Source organism: Strix uralensis, chromosome 1, assembly GCF_047716275.1.
Source record: "Strix uralensis isolate ZFMK-TIS-50842 chromosome 1, bStrUra1, whole genome shotgun sequence".
In the NCBI taxonomy this organism is placed as follows: domain Eukaryota; kingdom Metazoa; phylum Chordata; class Aves; order Strigiformes; family Strigidae; genus Strix; species Strix uralensis.
Genome location: NC_133972.1, coordinates 98,488,244 through 98,507,076, shown reverse-complemented (window position 1 = coordinate 98,507,076; position 18,833 = coordinate 98,488,244). Strand labels below are relative to the sequence as shown.

Genomic DNA, 18,833 nt, shown 5'->3' with positions numbered 1-18,833 from the left:
TGATGGCACACGAAGCAAGCTCCCGAAGGGCTGGGCTGGGCCGGGACGGGCGCTAGCGGTGCTGACAGGCTGAAGAGCAACGCTCAGCACTGTGTCAAGTGGAGATGGCCGAGAGAAGCACAGTTCCAGGGCTGGCAGCATGAGGAGGGCGAGCAGCGAGCGGCACGTGTGTCCAAGAGGCTGAGGAGACACACATGAGGCAACTGGAGAGATTATTTGAGGAGTCAAACAGGGAGAGCGAGTGGTGAGAACAGAGTGAGATCAGTGCAGGGCTGGAAATACGGGGACAGAGAGGGCGGGCTGATAACAAAAACATTCCTTTAAATACAGTAAAGAAGAGCCACGGAGGAAGAAAAAGCAAGAGCAAGGAAGGTATCGTGTTACATGTTGAAATAGATTCAGCTGGGGCGCTCCGCCACAATGCTCCCATTAGTGTACGTGCATCTGTCTTAGAAGGAAAAGCCCAGAGATTTCTCCCGCTTCTCCTTGATTTCCTTTTATAGTGCTGACCACTTCTTACGAGAGGTGTTTTTGTGCCGGGCGAATTGAATATTCCTCTCCTCCCGGAGCGCGGTGGCTTGCCTTTAAGTCTGTGCGCTTTAAAACAGTAGCTCTTCGGGACGCGTGCAGCTTCCCTGCTCCTAAAAGAGCTTTTTCGCAGTCCAAGCTATTTGCAAGCTGCTTGCAAATAGGATTTCTTGGAGCTACGGTAAAGCTCTGGTGATGCACGGAGTGAAATACCAGAGGTCCCACTGCACAAAAGTTAGCAGCAGCGGTCCCTGGGAGCGCCGGTGGCAGCGTGAGGGTGCAGGGGACGAGGCTCCTTTGCCGTCCCGCAGACCTCTGCGCCGCCCCCCTCCCTGCTCCCTGCGGCTCGGGAGGGAGAGCCAGGGCACCTTCCCCGGCCCGGCTCGGGGGCAAAAATGTGACCCCACAGGGTGGGCCCATGAGGCTAAAGAAAAAGTCCACGCGCGTTTGCAGCTGCCCCCGGCAGCTCTGTTGGCTTCATGTTCAAGACAAACAGCCTCCCGCCTCCTCCCCAGCAAAACCACGCGCCGGTGCTACCTGCGGGTGAGCTTTTGTGAGACACCCCCCGCCCCGTAACACCCTCCGACCCCGCCGCCCCCAGCGCCTGTCGCCCCGGGAGGGACCCCGCCGCCCGCCGCCCGCCGCCGGGGCTCCCGGCCGCCCCCTGCCCTCCGCGGGGCGGTGGCGGCGGCAGCGGGGCGCGGGCCGGGCCGGGGCTGCGGCTGCGTGCGGCGGGGGCGGGAGCGGGGCGGGGCGGGGCGGGGCGCGGGGCGCCGCCGGGAGTCAGCTGGGCGCGAGGCGAGAGCGCGGCGGCGGCGGGGCGCCGTTAGCACCGGGAGACGGCGGCGGCGGCGCGGGCGGGCAGAAGTTTTCTCCGCAGATCCCTCCCGCAGCCCCCGGTCGCCTTGCGGAGGCGCGAACGTCCCTGTCCGCGTTGGGTGTGTTTTGCTTTTTGTTGTTGTTTACTTTAATTGCGTCTTTTTAATTTTAAGATTTTAATTTTTTTTAATTTTAATTTTTATTTTTAGTATTTTTGTCGTTGTTGAGGCGCGTGGCTGCGAAAGCTTGCCATCCCCCGCCCGTGCCCCCTCCACCCTGCAGCCCGGAGGACTTCCCCCCCCCCCCCCCCCTTCCACCCCCTTCCCGCCCGCGCTCCCGTCCCCGCCGCCGCCGCTCACGACCCTTCCCCCGACCCCCTGCGCCCGCCCGAAACTTGGCGGGTGCGCGGCGCCCGGCGGGAGGGTGCCGGCCGCCCGCCCGCCCAGCAGGTAAGGGGCCGGGGGGCGGTGCGGGGCGCGCAGGGCGCGGGGGGGGCGGCGGCGGCGGCGGCGGCTGCCCCTTAGGGAACCGCAGCGGGGGAGGCCGGGCTGGCGAGGTGAGGGCTTGCCGGCTCCTCGGTGGCGGAGGCCGGTGGGAGGAGGAGGAGGAGGAGGGGAGCAAACTTCCTTTTCCTGGAGCCGCCGGCGAGCCCCCCGTGGTCGCGGGGGGCGCCCCCCGAGCAGCTCCCGGTGGGGACCCCCTGGGGTCGGCCGGCGGCTGCTGGCCGCGGGGCTGGGGGGAGCGGCCCTTTTCCCCGGCTCGGGGCTCCCTTGCCGCGTTTTGTTCGCTCGCCTGTTCCGTGCCTCTCCCCGGCGGAGCCGGCAGCCGGGCTTTCCCGTCGCCCCGCGCTAGAAGCGGGTGAAGACCTGCCCCGCCAACTGCTGCCGGTGCTGCCGAAACTACACCCCCCCCCCCCCCGCCCCATCTGTCCGCGCAGCGCTTGCGGGAGGGCCGGCCAGCGGGCACTTCGCAGAAATGCCACCCGGAGCGCTGCCACCTCCCCGCGCCTCGGCGGAGCGGCCGGGACGCCGCGTGCCTGCGGGAGAGCCCCTGGCCAGCCCGGGGCACCCGGGATCGGGGGTGGGGGCAGCGCCGCGCTTCTGCCTCAGCTCCCCGCCGGGGAGAGCCGCGCACGCACGGGTGTCTCATTGTATAACTGCGGTACTGCAAGCTGGGACTGAAACTGTGGCATCTTTATAAGAACAGTTTGCAGTTAATTGGTTTGGCAGATGAACTCCTGCAAAATCCTCTTGCCCGCTTCTGTTGCTTAAGTGCCAGCGCCCCCCGCCCCCCTTCCCCCTTTTCCCCTGCTTTCCTTTGAAGCGTCGCATAACTCTGTATTGCCAGCAGGATGGAAAGTGCTGATTCAGCAGCCTGGAGCCCCACTCCATCTGAAGTGGTGGTCTGCCTGAAATGTTCCCATTTGCTGAAATGGGAACATGTGTTGCTGGTATGTCAAAGCAGCATTGATCAGGTTTTCTAAAACAGCCCCAAAGAATGTGGTTTTCTCTTCCCTTAACTAAAGAAGATTGAATTTGGGGGTGGGGGGGAAGTGAGAGGGAGTAGGAGGGACATTGGTGGCTACCACCCTCAGTTATGCTTCTAAGGGACAGTTGAAATTGTGTTGCCTTATAAAGGTGCTGAGCAATTACTCATTTTAACAGAGATTTTGTAGGACATGTAGCAATGATGCATTAACACTCCAACTCAATCTATTCCTGCATCTAGAGACTAGTTGTACTTAAAGCTCTAGAAAAGGTACAGAGAAGGACAACAAGGCTAATCCTGGGATTAAAAGGAGTGAGTTACGAGGACAGTTAAAAAAACCCCCTGCCAACGCATGGAGATTAGAAAACCTGCATGGAAAAAGGAAATATGCTTGAAACTTTAAACGACAGCTCTGGCTGTGCTTCACGATCATTTTGGGGCTGGGAAAGGGTGCAGGGGGCTAGCAGGATGCTCCTCGTGTACAGTAGGATGCTCTTCCCGTGCAGTGTTAAGTCTTCCTGGAGGGGCTTACTTACCTCACAGTGCAGCAGAAGAGGGAGAGCTGTTCCAGAGCCATATTCCTCTGGCTATCTTTGTACAGTTATATGCTAATATCAAGGCTGTCTGGGTTTTCTTTCTCCAGAGCTGAACTCTTTAAAATTCAGCACAACATAAAGCAAACAACCAAGCCTGAAGAGCAATGTTTAGTAGCCTTATTGCAAACGGTCAATTGATGCAGCAGCAGACCCTGATGCTTTGCTTCCAATGATCATTTTACCATGTTATACTCTGATTTATTTTCTTCACATGGACTTTATTTGTTCTTAAAGTAGGTGTTGTTTGCCCTGGCTACATATTAAAGATCTCGTGGTACCTCCATGGTTTTCCTTGGTTTTGTTAACGAAAATATCCCCTCCCTTACCACTGTGTGAGTTGGCTTTCATCCTCAGATACAGCCACACCTGGATTTCAGTAGTATATTCTTGTGTTTTTTACTAGGTAGTCCAGAAGCACTGCCTAAATGCAAAATGGATCTCTGCATTTCAGTTCCGCTTAAGCATATACCATGCGCTCTGCGAATAGAACAAATATTTGCAGCCCTTAAATGACTCCAGCAAGAATTGTCACAAAGGTTTTTAGACATCTTTGGTCGTGTTCTCGGCTGTGCTCCGGGTGTAAATGGGCGAAAAGTATCTGTATCTCTCTGGCGAAGGTATCCTTCCAAGGCGGGGAGTTCCCAGCTGGCAGAGGAGAGGCATAGCTGGGTCATACGCCGCTTCTGCCAGCAGCATGAGAGTGTTGCGCTGGGAGTTTGTTTTCTGACAGCACCGAACTAGCAGATGTCCCTCTAGACTGTGAGGCACCGGCAGCTTCCCTAGGTGTGCGTAGCGGTGGCAGCGGGCTAGCCGGGGGGCTCCCGGGTAGTGTCACACTGGGTGGGACTGTGCTGTCGCTCCTCTCCTCCCTTCTGCCGTCCCCCTGTACGTGCAGTTATGGAGGTTTACGGTGACGGTGCTAAATGAGGCCGGACTTCTAGGCAAAACTTTTGTTTAGACCAGCTGAGCTCTGTCTCGGGAAGTGTGTGTGTCGGGAAAATGCACTCAGGTGCTTCTTCCGACATCTGGAAGCTGGTGAGGGGGAGAGATGAAGGGGGTGCCTTTTGCGTTTTTAGGATGCATTTAAATATTTGCTCAGGTAAAAATTTCACTAGTTACAGCAAACGCTGTGGTGCAAAAACCTTACCAGTTTCTGATGGCCTTTTTACTCTAAACCTCTGTGTGAACTTTAGTGGGCTCAAGGGAAAAGCTTTTCTTCATTTTAAGGCAGCATTTCTGTCCAAACTAAGACTAAGGAAGCCTTCTTGTCTTTGGATTTGTCTCAGCTATGAGGTTATTGATGCCAGTTCGCAGTGCAGTGTTTCTTACGTGTGCCCACCTGGCCCAGTGTTTTCACAAACAAGGAAGATAACTCTTGAGACCTCTGCCTCTGTCAGGCTTGCATGAAACTTGCCAGCTGGCTAGGCTACAGTGGGATTGCATAAGCCTCCTTCTGTAGGAAAGCAGGCTAAGAAGTTAGGATTGTTTTTCTTGGAAACTGGACCTGCTCCTGGGCATGTGACTCTTCACCTAGGGAAATCTAGGAATGGAGATACTTTTCCTAAAGGGTGAAACTCCACAATCTTTTTAGGAATTATGAGGAATGAGGTTGCCATGGAATCCTTTTATAAGCATTGAACTTTATTTACAGGTTTGCTATGCTTGAACTGCTTGCTGGTCAGGAGAGCACTTCGCAACATAAACTTGGATGTGGCAAAGTAGTCTTGTTTTCCATCACTTTTTCTCCCAAACCAATGGTTGTTATGAAACATAATATTGTCAAGTAAACAGATGTCACCTCATTGACTTCTCTTTATACTTGTTGAGCTGTGCACTTCTGAACTAGTCCCATGCCAGGTCCTTCCTATTCTCATGCCATCTGTTGAATTGGATGATCTTTTTGGACAGCAGTTCTCTCATTAGCTCAATACGGCTCTTCTGTTGCGTTGTGGATGTGGAGAGGACTATCCAAGGGAGCCAGATTCCACTGTGAATGCAGCGTAAAAGAAAACTGTTGATCAGTATGAGACATCCTGTCTACAAACAGACTGTTAACCTCTTCAGTGATGAAATAACCAGAACAGCCTGACTTTATGAGATCTGGTTGGATATATTCTACAATCTCTTTGTTGGCATGCTTTTTTTCCCCTGGGTACTGTCTCTTCAGTAGATACCTGATGTGAGAGAGATACAGACAGGCACTATGTTTTTCATAAGAGTACATTCATCTGAAAGTGGTGGTGTTTGTGGTTTCTAGCAGCTTTTGAACTCACAATGTGCATAGGAGCACTGAAGATTAAAGGATACGTGAAGTGAGTCACCATCAGTGCCAAGTTATCCTGAAACTCTGAGAGGTCTTAACATTCGCACTGATGTGCATCCATTGCCTGAAAACTCATCTCCCTCTTTGCTTTCCTAGGGTGTTTCATAAGTCGCAGATGGATCGGTTCATGCAGACCAAATGGACATGGCTATCAGGACTGAAGGCGTTGCAACTTCAGGCCCTACTTTAGAGTAGTGCCCTTGTGAACAGTTCTGTATTTCCTGGTCTCTGTAACAGAAGAGATGAGCAATTTCTGTTTAATGGTGAGGAGCCAGTGCTGACAGTGAACTTGAAAACTTGTTGGAAGACACAAAAGCATAAGGTTTTGAGCACTGGGTGAGTCATTTTCTGTTAGGAGAAGGTGGCAGCTGTGTGGCTGCTTGGGGTTTTACAGGCAAATGACCCATAGTGGAAAGGACTAGTGACTCAGGTGTGGATTGAACAAAAGTGTAGGCAGGATGAATCACGTGGGTTCTTCAAAACCCAACATTAATGCTCATTTACGAGCCAAGAGAGCTTTTAATGAAACCTGCTAATTGCATCCCAATTAGTTAACCCATGGGGAGATGCAGATTACCACTCCTGAATGGCTACAGCAAAAGCTGGCCATCATGAGTACTGGTTGTTCTAAGTGAGTGATCTTTTTAGCAGAGTAGGAGACCTTGTCCAGCAGCATGGATAATAAAGCATGTGACTAATACTGTAAATTACCATGAGGGAACCTTTTCCTTCCTGAAGCCTTTCAGAAACCATCGATAAGCCATTTTTGCTAAGTCATATCTCTGAGGATCAAATGATAACTTTGGAGAGAGGAAAACATGCAGGTTCCCTGATGCATGGCATGAAGTAAAATTATGGCTTGTATCAAGCTTGTAGATTGCTAGCTAGATCTGTCATAATCTAGGCACATGGCATGAAAGTCTACCTCATTGACACTGAAAGAGGCAAAATGTGTCTCTTGGAGCTCTTTGCAGCTTTCAAGACTGCTGGCTTTGAGATTATACTGGTTCAGGTATGATGGGATAAAGCTTGCTTGCTAAAATAGTTTGACCTTCTTGGAGAAAGGCTCAGCAGTGAGAAGTTTCCCCTTTACCACATGAAGGTAGGACAGACTCTGCTTATTCTTACCTGAAGTGAGAATTGGGGAGAGGGTGAGGGAAGTTGCAAGTCTTAATTATACTGCGCAGTGTATTTCTGAAAAGAGCTTTGGGACTGTGGTGATAGTCCTGGTCCTTGGGTGCAGAGGTGATGAGTGCCCTAGACAAGTTTCCTGGGAACACCGTGACCGTCTCTGTGTTCTCTTCTTGCGGGCAGATATGGTAGAGTATCTGAGAGAGAAAGGCCGTGTCCTATATCTGTTGTATTCTTTTGTTGGACTACAGGGGAAGACTGTAAGAGGTTTTCCCATTATCTTACCCTCCTGCTGCTAAACTGTCATCCTTAGGCCAACAGCAACAAGTTGAGCAGCTATGTTGATCTTAATGGCCAACAGTGGCATTAATGATTATAATATTAACTAATGGACAGTTCTGTTGCTCCAGCAGTACTATTCAAACAATGTATTTCTTAGTGAGTCTGTTTCAGCTTTTTTGGAGGCCAAACCCAAGGAACATGGGCAAATTCCAAAAAGGCAGTTTTACACAGGCAGGTCATGATGAATGGGGTAATTGTAAACACATGTTTGGTTAAACCACTAGCAAACCAGCCTCTGATTCTTCCCAGCCTCCATCAATGCCAGCTTCTACTAGTTCTCAACAGGACAAAAATAGGAAATTACTTTCCTGGCAGGCAAACCGTAGAGGAAATGCCATGCCATCCTGTTGGAATAAAGCTATAGCCCAGTGGGAAGGAACTCTCTGCTGAGCAGTGGTGGGGATTTCTACATTTGTTCACAAAGTAAACCTCAGAGCGTGGTCCTTGCACTCCCTTCACGCTTACTGCTGCAGGATTTGTGTCAACAGAGGAATCGGAGAAAGCGAGTGGCTGCTGTGGAGCCAAGCCTGTGGTTGCTGAAGGCTGCAGATAAGTAAGAGTGGATAATACTCCATGACACCAGTATCATTCTTCCATTATGCATCCCTGGTGAGAAAATGAGCAGGGAGAATCTCTAAGTTCGTAGACTCTTTTCATGGTGGAGATTAGCACTTGATGAACACTTGGAAACTTCTTTCAATGCCTGGGATCTAAACTCTGCCTTTCTTATGACTTGATCAGGTGTCTGCAGCTCTGTCCTAACTGATGCTTTTGGTTTGTAGCACAGACTAAGCTTTCAGAAGCTTTTTTCCTTTGCTTAGCTTTGTTTCTAGGACATGTTCAGGTGCTAATTTCTGTTCTGAAACCATGGGGAAGGGAATCCTTGATATGTCATCCAAATATCTTTCACTGCAGATGTTCCTGTTACAGCATGGTTTGACACTTAAACGTATTCGTGGTCAGGGAGTTGCAACCAGACTCAGTCTTTGCATGCTTCATATGTTTGTAGAGCTCTTCAGATTTCAAAACTAACTGGCAGCAAGGATTTGGATCCTTTTCTAGAGGAGAAACCGTTAGAAAATTTTCCCAGATCTTGATTTTAACAGGACAGTAGGGCAAGATAGTTATGTATTAGAAAGGATTAGAGCAGAAGCTTTCAAAAGCTGAAATAAAAACGAAGTGATTTTGGTTTTTTTCTTCTTGTTCTCCCCTAGTTCTTTCCTTCTTTTCCATGATGTTCATCTCTGCCAAACTACTAGGTACAGATTCAGATAGGAGAATGTTCTCTCTCCTTAAATGGGAATTGGGAGAGGGGGTGAGAAGGACTGGGGGAAGGTAAAATCTGTAGGTTGGTCTTGCTTAGTGTACTGTTAAAGCTCTGAGCATCCTTGGAAAGGAATGAGGAGCTTTTATTATATCAAAGCACAAGTGTGGAATTAAACTTCAAGGAGCTGGAAAAGCTAAAAATTCAGAAGCTTGTGATATTTTTGTCTTGTGCCAAAGCCTTTCTTAAAAGGCCTCCTTTCCCTTCTGGCTTAAATGTATTAAAGTCCATTTAGGAGAATGTTAAGGGAGAAATATGTATTGCGAGACCATTGATTCTTCCTGAATTAATGTCTTGTGGGTGATCATTCTTCATTCTAATAGCTGCTCATGCTGACATCACCCAAGATGTCAGGGGATTATGTCAGAATTCAAGCCTTGATATTTTGCAGAACAATGGCTCAAAGTGCTGGCAGATGCTTTCTCGGTGGGTCAGGTTGCTTTTGTTTTTCTTGTCCAGCTCTAATTGTGATGTTCCAGTTACTGTACATAGTCACAGCAAGGAATGTAGTAAACGATTTCCAAGAGAAGAACATCTGTGCAGCACAATTGTGAGGACAAAGTAGTACTACTTGCTGCAAAATCTTATGCTAGAGGCAGATTCGCTATCAGCATCTGTACTCTAGACACACAATGAATGCATTTTTCACACTTTATGGAAAAAAAAAGCTCATCAGCTTTAACATTAAGTCTTCTCTTGTTTTGTGTTGTGATTAAATATTTCATTCCAGGAATTCTGAAGCCCAAAAAGTTGAGGCCAAAAGTGGGTGGGGGTTTTTTGTTTTGGATTTGGGTTTTGTTGTTGTTGTTGTTTTGGGTTGGTTGTTTTTTTTTGTTTTGGGTTCACTTGGTGGGTTGGGGTTTTTTGTTTTGGGTTGGGGTTTTTGTTTTTCTTCCCTGGCTGCTGGGAACCTAGCTTTAGTTTTTCTTTTTAAATGATGGTTCTTAATAAAGGCCCTGTAAGGGGAAAGCAATCAAAATAGTCCATTATTATGCTCTAGAAATTATCAAAGTAGAATGTCGCATATTATACATGATTTTCATGAACTGATAGCTTCTGAGATTCTTTACTGGTAGGCTATTATAACGTTACACATAGTCATGACATTTGAAAGGTTTCAGAAGAGGCATTGGTTGGTGGTTTTTTTTTTTTCTAAAAGGCTTCAGGAGAATTGAGCAAGGGGACTTACAAGATCAGCCGTAGGAGTGCAGAGCAAATGCTATTTGGGTTGCTGGCATCTCTGATGTGTGCTCAGTCTTGTTTTGCATTTGGCATGCATTTTTTTGTTCTACAGCTGATGCTAAAAAGGTCAGGAAAAATCTCTGGAGTTCCTTGCTAGCAAAGTTGGATTACATTGTTAACACATGAAAAGTCAGAGGAGCATTGCAAAGAATGTTGCAGCTGATGCTGTGCATTACAGGGCGAGTTTAGGTCTGTGATGACACTTGCAACACCTGGCTGAGTTGCTGAGTAACTTCCTTCCCCAGTGTCCTTTGGAAAATAGTACTACTGATGTAGCCTTTGGTAGGAAAATGGCATTGCAAGATGTCTCGCTAGTCTTAGCGTTAGCTAGTTCTGGTAAATGTACAATTTGTCCAAGTTTACCTGCAGATGGTTCAGTTCTTCTTCCCAGGAGCAGGAGAAGTTATGGGTGTTTGGAAAATGGGTGATTTTGCTGTAACAGCCTGACTTCTAGTTCTGCTTGTATTCATGTCCAACAGACCAACCCTTACTTACAAGGCTTGTTCCCCAGGTCTCGCTCATTTAAAATTCAAGTAAGCTAAGGTGACATTTCTGTAGGTGATGTTAGGTAGCTTATTGGGTCAATTTGGCAGTGCTTGGTAGAGTTTCAGGGAGACAGCTAGTGTGCAGCCAAAAGTAATACAAATAACTTTTTCCTTTTTTAGGGTGCTGAAATACAAATTTCTGTTGTGAAAAATATGCAGTGTGAGGAGGTGAAGAAGCTTTTCCCCTGGAAGAGAGACAGGTCTTCATTTCTCCAAAGATGGGGTCCATGCTAAGAGCTCACTGCTATGGAAAGATGATGTTGTTTTTATCAGAGCATTTGGGTCTCTTACCTTAGGCCAACTTGGTTATTCACTACACATCTTCATGGCTGACTCTCTAACTGGGTAGAAAGCTGTCCTGTGCACTTGTTTTTTTTCTGGGACTGGTTTTCTTCTGGATTAGAAGATGGGATCAGCTCTTGGAAGCATGTGGTGAGATGCCCTTCCAAGGGAAAAGAAGAGAAAGAAATGGGGAAGAGAAGAATGGGTCTGCTTTCATTTCATTGGTGGCAAACTGCTGGGCCAGCCTGGCCAGGGAAGCCTATTGATTTTTCTGAAGACCCAACGTAGGGTTTTTCCTGTGAATTCCAACAAATTTTATTGGAACTACACAAGCACACAAGCTTACGACTAGACCTGGCTTTGCAGAGTGTCTCCAGAGCCTGCCTGTGTTTGCAAAGTTTACCTGTTGAAGGGAGTTTTCTATGATGGGGGGGGGAGGGCAGGTGGGCAGGCCAGGGGCAACGGTTAGGGAAAAGAACTTGTGTTAATCTTGTGTCTGATCCACATGCTGTCCTGAAATGTGACTCTGAGCAATGGTGTCTTTATTCTTGTCTTTATTTTTTTAAAAAGAAAATGGATGTGTGTTGGGTTGTTTTCTTAAAATGAATATGAAATGTGTCAGTGCTAGGTGTGGTTTTTTTGAGCAACTCAGCCATAACAAAAATGTTACTATTGCTCTTGTACTTTTAAAGAAGATAAAAACAACACCTTCACAGTTTCAGAAGATTATGTAAGGTATGTGTAGCTGTGTCTTATACAATCATCATAAACCAGAGCAACTGAGGAAGTAACTGGTAATAAATCCATCATTATTCATATTATGAGAAATAACAAGCATAATAGCTGTTCTTGCTTATGACAGTGCTATGAGGAACACTGGAGATTTGGTTGACTTACCCTGAAACGTTGTGGTAAAACATACTTGTTTCAGGCCATTTACTGGCTGAAATGTTTTTTCCTGGAATGTCTCAGCTGTTCCCAGTCTCATGGTCCCAGAGCTGCCTGCAAGCTGGGTCAGCTGCTCTGCTCTGACCAAGAGGGGTTTCTGTAGCCAAAGTCAAATAAAGGCATGAGAGGTGACTGCTCTTGTGTCTACTAGGAAATGGTCTTGGTGTTTGCTGGGCAGATCTTGCCCATAACTCTTGTGACTCTTGAGGGGCTGCCTTGGACAGAGCTGCAACTTTATTAGCCTTGCTAAAGCTAGTATGCATTAGCCTGAAAAAAACCCAAACCACCCTGCAAACTGAAACCCAAAAGTTCTTTAGTAATTTCAGTTATTATTCTTGCTGTGGTAAATCTGGAATCAGTTTGGGGACAAGGTGGCATGTAATGGCTTTCCTTTGTTTTACCAAACATTGCTTGGGAAGACCTGGAGTTCGGGTTCTTATGTTCTGGATTGCACAGCAGTGACTAGAGTACCTCAACCAGAAATGTTTTTGAAGGCTTTTTCCATAATTTTTATACAAAAAGGTTGAGTTAATTGACTAGCTCAGTCTTTCTGGCTGGGTACCAACTCCGTTATATGTGAACTCTGGACTGAGGAAGATATCTTTTCTGAGCATACGTGTTAGGGCTCTGCCTCCATCTAAAACCAGTTTCTGTCTTTTGCAAAGTTGTTTGGAGAGTGACAAAATGTGTATTAAATGTTGTCCCCGTACCCTATGTTTTACTTCTAGCACTCTATAGCAGCTGCTGAATGAAGTTCAAGTTTTCTAACAAACGCTGCTCATAATGCTTCAGTCACTTTCCGTAGCTGTATTAGGTTTTTTGGGCTATTGAGATAGAAGTAGTTTTATGGGCACACTAACATGGTTGCATACAAATACCAAGTTTCTTCCTCCTCTCAGGGTATCTGGCCAACTTATATGCTTGACTTCAGCCATGTTGTATCTGTACTGACTTTGGCAGTGATTCGGAGAAGATTCATCCAGCCAGAGAAGCATTCATGGGACTACTTTTTCTTTATTATTTTTAAATTTTATTTGTTTTAAAGTGTGTGGGGACTGAAGCTTTCTTCCTGTGCGCAACTGCGGCTTGCGTAAAGTCAATGTTTGAGTACAGCTCTACGTTCAAGCTGTGTGGTCAGAGTGAATTTTTGCCTAAACCTATGGTTGAGCCATAAATCGTTGTACTATGTGGGCAACGATGCTTTTATCCAGTAGCTGGTCTTAGTTTACCTCTTCCTGCCAGTGTCCCCTTAATTCTGCAGTTGTAACTCTGTGAAGCCAAGCAAGGGAGTGTGTGCTTTGTGTTAGGAATTTGCAAACTCTTCTTAATCCTGGCTTGCTGTGCAGAAAGACTGGAGGTTCCCAAAGCAACTTTCTCTGCTTCCCCTCCTGTCCTGTGGCCAGGGCTGCCTCCCTGCATCTTGCTCGTCAGCAGTACCACCTTCTCCCAGCAGCCCTGTGGCCATGCTGTCTCCCCTCCTGACTACCCAAATACCCCATTTCTATCTCGGGGGTGGGTGAGGTGTATGCATCTCAGGGTTGTGACAACTGCCAGAAGTCCCCAGCAGTGACTAAGTACAGGAAGCTGGAGGTGAGCACCAGTATTGTAAAGTAGAAGAGGAAGCGTCTTGAAAAGGTGTGCCAAGAGGGAGACGGTATTGCAGTAAGGCCAGTTTGCGACTTGTGCTTTGCACTGTCTTCATGTGGTATACTGACACTGTGAGTTAAAGCAGGTTTTATTATTTGTATACTCTATTTATTAGTGACTATATTTACTATATTATAGAGCCCCTTTATGGTGTCTGAAAGGGGTGTATCTCCTCTGCAGTTCAATGCGTGCTTCATCCCACATGCATTCAACACTTTGCTGGTACCCCTGGGACCTTACAATGAAGCCTTTCAGCAACGTGATGTGTGCAGGGCTGGCTTGTGTCGGCATCTGCAGTGGGGGCTGTAGTTCCAAGCTGGGCTGGGGACCCACTGGGCTTGGTGGTAGCGTGAAAGCTTTGCAGGGCTGTGGCCATGCATGGAGGTGAGGGACTTGGAAAAGAGAGCTTCAGGTTATGCCTTCCTACGGTCTTCTGAGATCCTTTTAAAAGTAATGCTGTAATGTGGTTAACCTGTGCTACCTGAGACCCTAGTCATGTTGAATGAGGTCCCTGGAAAAACAGTGGACTGAGGATTGTATTAAAAGTGATTTTCACCTGAGATGCTGCCTCTGAAATCCATTAGCAGGTTAGAATTAACCAAGTATTCTAGGTAGCTTAAATGAATCTTAATGACTTTCTGCCACTTTTATTGGAAGAGTCTGTTTACAACCTTGTTGCCTTAGTGCAGGCTGGATTGCAGATGTGGCTTTTTGTTGGTGTTTTTTTAATCAGTGAAGATGATTTTGCAGCATGGTTGTAATCTCCCTAAAGACTTGTGTGGTCAATGAAGAAATAACAGGATTTGCATAAACCAAAGCAGAGCAGTCCAAAGTAGCTATATCCTAAACTTGACCTAACCTATAATGCTTTGAATTATGATGTCATATTCCACCAGGGAGCACCACAAAGTCTCCCTGCCCTTTTGCATCCTGTAAGAAAGGACTGAGCCATCCCATTGTTAGGGAGAAAGAACTGAATACAGACTAAAGACTTAAATTTTAACCAAGAATAAATTTACCCTGGAGTTTGGATGTAAACGAACACCAACTAAAAATGGTTGGGGCTTTTTGTTACTGTGATAGTTACTGTAAAAGAAAGATTAGAAGCCATTCTAGTCTGTTTTTGAAGATTTGATTGACATTTTCTAAGTGACCTCTTTGCTCATATGTGTGTTTTGCAGTAGTAGGAGGGGAGAGGGAAAACTACTTCTACTTTAAAGGAGAGTTTGGGAGACGTGGTGAGAGCCTTGAAGAGAAGGCACAGAGAAGGACAATATTGACACAACTCTCAACTTTTTAATCAACTTGATTTCCCCCCCCCCCCCCCCTCCCCCCCCCAGTGCACCCACTTCTCAGCAATGTGAGAGAAGGAATCAAATTAATTTCCATAATCATGTGGGTATTTCTAGTGTGATGGAGTGAAAAGGCAAAGCAGGCTGCCCTCCCCCCAGCTCTCAGGTGAAAATGAGGTGATGGGTGGGGGAGTGTCTTAGCTCACAGCATGGCTAGATCATGGCTCTGAAAATGATTACTGATATGATTATCTTTTCAGAGTAATGCTAACGCTTTCTTGAAGCTGCTGTCAGGCATCTGTATGGGAAAAGCCTGCTGTTCTGGGGGCTGTGTTTTGTCCGTGTGATGGCTGTATTGCTCTGTGTTCGCTTTCACATCCCAGCTTGGGGAAATTAAATTCCCAGAGATCATGATTGCCTCTTCAAAGGTGGAGGAAGTGTTTGGAAGAAAAAAAATCGGGAGAGAACGAGTATTTATACCACAATGTATAGTAAACATCCCACTTGTGACACAGGTAGCTAATTCACGTCTAAAACTTGGCCTGACTTCAGTCCTGGTCTAAACCACAAGTGTCACTTTTGAGTAGATGTTTATTTGCCACGTCCTGTGGTCTGGTGGCCCTTCAGACAGCCTGGGATTCCAGAGTTTACCACACGGTGAGGTGCCTGAGCAAAAATGTTTCTGGTCTGAATGCAAACGGTGACACATCTGAACTCCATGAAATGACAATGCCTGCTGAACTGTCTTGACTTAAAATGTCTACACCTATTAATTTTTATTTTTTAAAAAAATATTTTTATTTTCCATTCTTTTTCCCAGCCCTCTCACTCTTTAGGAGTGACTGATGCTTTGCATTTGCGGACTGTCAGCCTCATACTCCAAGATACCAGTATCTGCAGTTGTGAAGATGGAAAGTGGGGAGCGGACAGTCATTCCTGATAGGGAGGGAAGGGTACTGGTGATAATCCCATAAATCCATAGCAGGCTTCTCCTGTGCATAGGAACTTGATCTTAACTCTTAGATTCTCCTTGTTTTTGCTGTGGTATTTACATGTAATTCCCACTTCTTAAAACAACAAGGGATTAGATCTAGTCAGATTTAAGGAAAATTGCATGAACTAGCTTTATAAATCCCTGCATCAGCAACTTACTCTGGGATACTCAAGAAAAGATGTCAGACTATGGCCTTTTTGACACTGCCTGATATAAAGCAAAAGCAACTCCAAAGCCTCCCTTAAGCCTCTGGCATGCTTGAATATCTTCCAGTTACGTGGTTAAAGACTAAAATAAATCTTGTACCCAGGGGTAGTGGATTTGGGAGATTTGTGAAATGCCTGTCCCCAGCTACTTCCATTGATGCAAATGGTGGAGGCCAAGCTGTGGTGTGTGGGGAGGGGAACTGGAGAGAGAAGATTGACTGAATAAGATGATAATACTTGCAGATATGTCTCAGAGTTTATTTCCTGTAAATGCTCCCAGAGGTCTTACATAGTGAGAACAAATGCAAATGCAGTTTGGAATACGCTGGTGGGTACAGCTCAGTGCTCACAATCCATGAGCTAAAAAAATTGAAGGGATTGAGGTTTTGTTTGGTTCCCCCCCCCCCCCCCCCCCAACATGCAGAGATGCTTTCCACTGAGTGTTAATGCCAACCTACAGAATGATAGGGTTGCACCTTAGAGTACTGACTTCAGTTAATTGTGTGAGGTTAACCATGTATAGATGATTCGCTTCCATGCTTTTCTAGAAGAAGAAATTTCTATGCTCCTTGTACCCTTCAAAAACCTGACAGTCAGTAAAATCTTAAGATTTTGATCTAGAGCTCAGATTGTGGCTAAACATAAAAAATTCAAGACATTAGAGTCAAAGTGGTTTTTCTGCTATTTGCCTTCTGGAGTGAGACTGGAGAGCAGAATTCCCAGTGCTGCTCTCCACAGGGTGTTGGTCACGTGCCTCTGTGTTGTCAGGTTCTGGTTTGTTTGTAGTACGGGGACACAGTTGGATCGTTGTATCAACAGAGGCAAGAACATGGGTTAGACTTTTTAAATAAATATTTCAACACCTAAGATTTGCAGTGGGTTGTTTTTTGGTTTGTTTTTTGTGTGTTTTTTTAAGACATTTCAGCTGTGAAGGTTACAGTTGGCATCCAGCTCGTTGGTATTCTCACTCTGGGTAATGTCCTTACAAGAAAGAGAGGAGACAATGCATCCATGTTAAGCTTATTTTTCTTGTAGTACAGTCCTAGATCTGGAGAGAAGACTGTAGAGAGGTCAACTAGTCAATGAAAAGCTATAGTTCTGTTTTTGATAGCAGTTTGGTGACAGTGATGGGGAAACTCCGCATACTCCCCAGACAGTCTGTCTGTTGACTCATTGCTTTTTTCTTTTAGCAGTTTTGACTTGGTGTTTTTCTTTCCTCCTTCCCCAGTGCCCTCACACCACACCCTCCCTTCCACTCCACCCAGTAATGTTTTCCTAAATCTTCTTTGTTGCTTTTTAAACTTTTCTATTTCTTCTGAAAGCTGTGGGCATGGAGAACAGACTCTTCCCTCTTTCTTTGCAGTAGGCTTTTATATATTTGAAAGATACCATCATGACCCTTACTTTCTCTTCTTTTGGCTGAGCTCCAGTTCATTCTGTTTTTTTTCTTTTTTCCTCCCAGATGTCATGTTTTTCTAATTCTGTGATGTTCTTATTGCTTTTGCTTGGATTCTTTCCAGTTGATCTTTTCTGAAATTTGCTGAAGACTGGATACAGCATCGTGCTGGAAGCTTTATCAGCCACGAGTAGAACAGAACTGTTGCTTCACGATTCTCACATATGTTCCTCTATACATTCCTATATGGTGTTTGCCTCTTTCTCAACAAAGAATTTTCCAGTTTCTAAAACTTGCTTTGAATTCAGTCTTCTAGCAAGCTGACAGCTTCAAGTTAGCAGCCTCCCCAAGTTTAATGTCATTTTCTCCTTCATTATCTAGATCGTTAGTATTAGAACAGTGTGGGACCAGAGCAGATCTCTGCAGAGGTTATTTGGTATGTCAGGCTGTTTTGTGAATGTCTCCATTTTTTTCAATTCTAAGCAAATGAAAAGTCAGTGCAGTTATCCAGTCACTTTCAAATCTGCCATGACTGTTTACATTGATAACTGTATGACAGTTTTCTTAATTTTTCATAAGAATGTGGTTTGAGTCTTTTGACATGTTTTTGCTAATGTCAAGATTCGGTATCTACTACTTCTATGTTCCTAAAATGTATTACCCTGCCATTGTAGGAAGTTGAGTTGGTTTGACTTGGCTTATCCATGAACGATCAGTTTTTGTTGAGTTCGATCTTTTACTTTCTTTTCAGTGCTAGCAGATGGGTTTAATGGCAATCCACATGCAAATAAGCAACAACTTTCATGTTCTTCTTTCTGCTCCTTTCCCCTCACACTTTTTTAGGATATCACTGTTTGCCATTCTCCAGGCTCTGTTGTCAATCCACTATGAACTCTCAAAAATAACTGCTAATGGTTTGAAGCTTTAAGAAAAACGCAAACTGATCAACATGTTCATGATCAAATTTGATGAAAACCAGCTAGTTTGAGAGAAAGTTGATCAATCTAATTTTTACTGATTCAATTGACTTTATTTTTTTTTTCTCTGTCCTATCATCACTAGTATTAGAGTTTGTTTTTTCTTGTTCTGGCCTTGTGACCTGTAGCTTTCCTGAGAAAGTGATGAATGGACTCACCTTTCCCTTAATCATTATTTTATTGCCGTAGAATTGTAGAATGAGTTTTTGATATTTTTGATGTCTCTTGCTTCACCTTCACTTATTTTGGTATTGCAATAATTATCTTCAGGCTATTGCTCTTTTAGTGGAGTGCAGATGAATGGACTTTGCTTGACCTCGTTAGTGAGGGAGAAGAACTGTTAGTTGCTTTTGGTCATGTATGGGCAACAGCAAAACTTAAACATCTTGGGTCTGAGGATTAACTGGAAGCCAATTAAAAACTGGAGATGAGAGAGAGCAGTCAGTATCAGAAAGCTCTCTTCAAATACAGAGGCAAGTTCTTTCATCTGCAGTCAACCTACTGAAACAGTTAATGGGCAAATGCCAAAAAGTTGAAGCTTCACCTCAGCTGTTTTTGTCAGATTTAGGTTTGAGAACATCATTTAGTTGGTGCCCCTGATCAGCTCTGCCATAATTCAGAAGCCATGTAAGGCTTTATATAGGATGCTTCTGCTGCTATCTGAGACTAGAATGGTTTAACATAAAGTACTGAAATATACTGACACCCCAAAATGGCTAGATAATAGTATGATAAACTGGAGGTTTGGTCCTA

The 18,833-nt window shown here is 45.7% G+C and overlaps 1 protein-coding gene across 4 annotated transcripts in view; it reads left to right on the top strand.

Annotated features, from left to right (window-relative positions):
* Positions 1–1,318: 1,318 nt before the first annotated feature.
* The window catches only part of GRB10 (growth factor receptor bound protein 10), a 150,285-nt gene continuing 132,770 nt past the window's right edge, over positions 1,319–18,833 (top strand). For 3 of the 4 annotated variants that reach the window (XM_074875038.1, XM_074875047.1, XM_074875011.1), the window contains exon 1: positions 1,319–1,796. The gene's annotated coding sequence lies outside the window, so the exon portion shown is untranslated. The remainder of the gene's footprint in view (positions 1,797–18,833) is intronic. The other variant, XM_074875018.1, reaches the window with a different exon arrangement.